The following is a 5631-nucleotide window of genomic DNA, read 5'->3' as shown; positions in this document are numbered from 1 at the left end:
AACAAAGGAGTGGCTGCAAGCCTACAACAATATTGGACAACACCGGTCTATATTGAAAGTAACGGCCAGGGAATGAATATAAACATGCTATAGCAATCTGGAGCTGGTTCCTTATATAAGCTTTCGTTTCCAGAAGCTGACCAAAATATCTAAATATTGTGAATCGAATTTATATATGAATTAACTAGTTCACCCAGCATAACAGTAATAGCAGAATCAAAGGATCACGATTTCACAATGCTGAATTCAGAAAACCCTAAGAGTCTTAAAAAACCAAGAACTACTTTTTCTAAGCATTCCAATTATATTTGGCCCTCTTTAACTTCTTATATTTAGCAAATTAGATGGTTTTTCTCGAGATATGTTCAACTATACAAAATTGATAGCAATTAACCACTAATCGGCACTGTTTCAAATCAAATTTTGAGACCAGAGCGACACTGCACAATAATGCGTTTGGAATGAAAAATTAGCGAGAGAAATAAGGGATGGAGTTAGGGCTAACCTGGTTAGTGGAGTGCAAATAGATCAAAAGATTGAAGATCTATGCAACCCTATATATAAAGTGTTTGATTCGATTTGATTCGGTTAGTGGAGAAGCTGGTCTTTGCTGGAGAAGAAGTTACCAACGGAGTCAACTATCATTCCGAGCTTTGCTTCAAGCTTCGCCATTCAACAATAATCCCCGAGTTTCCACCAAGTTCAGATGAGTTTCACGAATCGCTGCAGATGCGACGAGAGCGGCGGCAGAGGGAGCCCGTGCGACGCAAGGGATGACAGAGAGAGATCCTGCGATGCGAGCGGCAGCGACAGCGGCAAAAGAAGCTGGTGCGACGAAGAGAAGAAGCAACTCGGTGACGGAGAGACTCATTTGATGTGTGTGGAGTGTGAATGGATCGAGAGGGTAGGGATAAAATTAGGGTTAATTTAATATTTTCGACGGAAAATTTTAAATTACAGACGGATTTTTCGTCTGTAATAATTTAATAAAACGCAATATTTTTGTCCATTTAATTATAGACGGATCTTTTATTTGTAATCATTTCCCACGAAAAAAAAATTTAATTTTTTTGATAGAATTATCGATGGATTCTCTTTTCCGTCTGTAATTTATGCTAATTCATTTTTTTTGTTTTCTGACAAAAAATTCCTCTCAAATTCCGTCTGTATTTCCGTGGGATAAAATCCGTCAGAAATATCTGTCTGTAATAACTAGTTTTTTAGTAGTACTTGTACTCCGTTGACTTCTGTTGTGTTAGTGTGACTGGAAATTTTGCAGAGTTTGGTGTGATGATGAAGAGTTCATGAAGTCCCCTATTCCTTTTGAACTTCTTCTATTTATAAACCATGAGGATAGGCTTGTAGATCTTTCTCTTACCACGATCTAACTTCCTCTTTTTTCTCAGGCCACAACCTTACCTTGACCATGAAGAATCATGATATTCAAGTGTGCCATCCCACATCTTCTCTTACCTTGGTCTCCAAGTCCCACGTTCTCTCCTCAGTTTGCTCCTCAAAATTCGCACCCCTGTTCTTAACTCAGCTTGAGAATCAAACAAAAGTCTAATTGTACGAGAAAAATAGTAGCTGCTTTTTGGCCTGTTTTTCACCTGTTGAAAATCTTTCGACTTCGATGCTCTTGCATAATCTATTACTAGCTCCAACAAATTCTCATATTATGTATCGTGCTGCTAATTTGAAATTGCTCTAGCTTCGACTCCGATCATTCTCCACACTTGATACTCCATATAATCAGAGTTTTGTTTTCTCATGTCCAGTCCTTACACCGTCGACAAATATTCTAGTCGAATTTCCCAACAAGTTGGAATTTGTACTAACACTCCCATTTGGAGAAATTGATATATGAATGTGATATGTTTTTTCATCTGCCATATATACCAACCAAGTTAAAAAACTAGGGTTATCAAAAGGGTGTGGAACTCATTTAGACTTGGTCCACCTAAATTTACGAGTTATATGAGTTAGTCTGTTTAAATTCACTTTATTTATGGATTGTGATTTTTTAATTCGGATTGTTTATTGCTAGTCTAACGAGTTAAATGAGCTGATCGGTTTAGTTTTTATTTTTTTTAAAAAAAAATTTTGACCAAAAGTCATTTTTTTAATAAAAAAATTAAAACAAAATTTTTTTAGTCGATAAGTTAGATTTTTAAATTGAATAAAAAATATTAAAAAATACTAATTTTTTAAAAAATCATAAAACTAAACGAATTGACTATTTAACCCGTTATTTTTTTGGATTAATCAGACTTAGTCTATTTAATCTAAAAATTTAGATGAACATAATTTTAGAGATAAAAATTTACTTATCTAAATAGATAAATAGAATGATCCAATAAATTCAGTTGATTTTGACGTCCTATTAAAAACAAATTATGAGATATCATTCACTTATTCTTTATCATTTTCTTGGGTGAAAGCTAGATGTCAGAGAGTGGGAAAATTTATCATTTTTTTGGTGAACAATAGTTGATGCTACTGGCTTAGATTCTGTCAAGGTTTATAATCATTTATGGGGAATGACTTCAATGGACCAACTAGAATTTTAGATCTTAATGATCCATTTAGAAAAATATAAAATAAGATTAAATAACCATTTCTAACTATGAAAGATTCAGACGTTGACATTTTTATTCATAAAAGATAGAAATTAAAGTTATACCCATAAAAGATGGATTTTTACATACAAAATTAACCAAATCTTAAAAAATTAAATAAGATTCCTAAATTACCCTTTAATATAACCTAACTCTACCTTTTAATTTTATTTCACACCACTATTCCCCCAATTCCAAACCCTACATTTATCTTTCTTCCCTCTCATCTCATCAATGGCTGAACGCGGCAGCGGAGATCGTGGCAGATTCCAGCATGGCTTCAGAGGCCGCGGTGGTTGGGGCAACAGGGCTGCGATGGGCGTCACAATGGCAGTGGACGCCACAGGGGCGGTGGATGCCGCAAGGAAGAGGAAAATTGGGTTCCAGTGACGAAGTTGGGTCGCCTCATGAAAAGGGGGAAAGATCAGTAGACTCGAACAAATCTACCTCCACTATCTCCCAATCAAGGAGCACCAAATCATTGACACATTGGTTGGTCCTTCTTTGAAGGATGAAGTCATGAAGATCATGCCCGTTCAAAAACAAACACATGCCGGTCAAAAAACCCGTTTCAAGCCTTTCGTCGTTGTCGGTGGCACCAACGGTCACGTCAGACTCGGTGTTAAGTGCAGCAAGGAGATTGCAACTGCCATTTGCAGTGCCATTATATTGGCAAAACTTTTGGTGATTCTTGTGAGAAGAGGTTATTGGGGTAACAAGATTGGAAAGCTACACACCGTTCCCTGCAAGGTCACCAAAAAATGTGGTTCCGTCACTGTCTGTATAGTGCCTGCTCCTCGTGGTTTTGGAATTGTTGCTGTTAGGGTTTCAAGAAGGTCTTGCAATTTGCAGGGATTGATGATGTATTCACTTCTTCTAGAGAATCCACCATTTCTTTGGAAATTTCACACTGATCTACTTGCCAAGCCAACAGCCAAGGCTCTCATCTTGGAGGATGAAAGGGTCGAGCTTAATCTAGCTCTTTGCCATCTGATTATTGTGTCTGTTCAAGATTGGAATTATTACTTGAATAAGTTTTAGAGATTCGATTAAAATTATAGTAGAGGGTAATTTGAAAATTTTATTTAATTTGTTAAGGGTCGGATAATTTTGTCTGCAAAAGTTCATCTTTCATGGGTATAACTTTAATTTTCTTTTTTCATGGGTAAAAATGTTAGTTTTCGAATATTTCATTGTTAGAAATGGCTATTTACTCTATAAAATAATCTTATAAAATGTTTATACTATCCTTTTCTCTATCTTCTCTTCAATTAAACATCTTCCATCATAATGCTTACTGCTACCATTACAAAAATATCAACACCACCATTAATGGTAGCACCAACACTATCTTTGTTCTCTCTTTTTTTGTGAAATTATTCTTCTTGTTATGCATTCAAACTTCGAACCAAATTATTATCTCTCTTTTGTATTTTCGATCTAACACGCTCTTGTGAACTTGGACATCTTCTCCGTTCCGAAACTCTTCTTTAGAGACCCTAAAGCTGGGAGGCAGAAACTGATGTCATGGTTCCCTTCGGCAGCGCTGCGATGCCAGCACCGGAGAGGAAAGAAGCATGTGAGGTACTGCTGATAGGAGGTGATAGTGAGCGGAGGATACTTATGGCGGAGATGCCGAGTTAGTGCTCCGGTGAGGCAGTGAAGCAGGGTAGTGGCGTGGTTCTTTGAATAAAATTCAAGGCAAGGAGATGAACCCAACTTCTAAATAATAACCTGTGCAAAAAAATTTTTTGGCGATGGCATGTTGATGTTTGGAGATTCGTAGAAAAGAAAAAAAAAGATAAAAATAAAATTTTAAAATAAAATTATTTTTTAAATTATTTAAATATAAATATAATTATTTTATAATTAATAAAAATTTTAAATTTTAGCCATTAGTTCAAAATTTAAATAGTCATGATTCATAAGAAATCTTAGACCATAAAAAACCATAATATACTTTTCGCATACAAAAAGCTTTCTCATTTATGTTATGCTACTTTAATTCCAACTGATAACTAATTCTTCACAAACAAATAACAATGTGCGGCTAACATTATATAAAAACTAGGCCACGTTGGTTACAATACTCTACATAAATAAGGTGAAAACTCAGGTAAAGTCGACTTCACGTGAAGTTAATATTTAAGAGTTGTTAGATAAAAATTTAGTCAAATCAGTCAACTTATCTAATGACTCTCAGATATTAATTTCATATGAAATTGACTACACCTGAGTTTCCACCTATAAATAAAGCTTTTGAAGATTTTGTAATCATTATTTGATATCCTCTTTAAGTTTTCTTCCTATATTGAAACTGATAAGACCCAATTTGAATTTCATGAAAACACAAGAAAGAAGAGGATAGTCCTTGGTTTTGCATTGTTTTAATTTACTACCATATATTGGGTCTAAATAACTTAATTAAGATTTTAAAAAAAAATTAAAACATAAAAATTTATATTAATAATAGTTAAATAAATTATTTTATATTTAATTTTTTAATTTTAAAAATATTTATTTTAAAAAAAATAATAAAAAGTTTTTTATTATAAAAAAATTATAAATTAATTTTAAAATTTATACCAATTAAATATTAATGCTATAATTTTTCATGAATTAAAAGTAAAAACAAAATGTTACTTATAGACCTATCACCTATCTCCTGCACAAATTATATTATTAATAAGATACAAAACTTTTGATTTCATTCACTTTTTAATAGTTCATTTTCTCTGCCCTTAAATATAGAAACCATCTAAATAAACACTACTGTTTTTCAAAAATATTATATGCACGTTAAAAATTAATTATTAAATTAATAAATATATATTTATATATAAATATATATTATTTAATTTATTTTTAATGTGTATTTATTTTAATATATATTTTATATTAATAATCGATTTAATAAACAATTTTTTATATACATCTAGCTAACAAAGCGAATATTTTTAGTGTGAAAATTACATTAGCGCATGCAAATGAGGTAAATGGTCCATAGACCAAA

General features: G+C 32.9%; 1 pseudogene; it reads left to right on the top strand.

The window, feature by feature from the left end:
* The first annotated feature begins 2852 nt into the window (after positions 1–2852).
* On the top strand, positions 2853–3659 carry LOC112733496 (uncharacterized; annotated as a pseudogene).
* Positions 3660–5631: the final 1972 nt, after the last annotated feature.

Source organism: Arachis hypogaea, chromosome 13, assembly GCF_003086295.3.
Source record: "Arachis hypogaea cultivar Tifrunner chromosome 13, arahy.Tifrunner.gnm2.J5K5, whole genome shotgun sequence".
In the NCBI taxonomy this organism is placed as follows: domain Eukaryota; kingdom Viridiplantae; phylum Streptophyta; class Magnoliopsida; order Fabales; family Fabaceae; genus Arachis; species Arachis hypogaea.
This window is presented reverse-complemented; position numbering and strand designations above follow the sequence as displayed.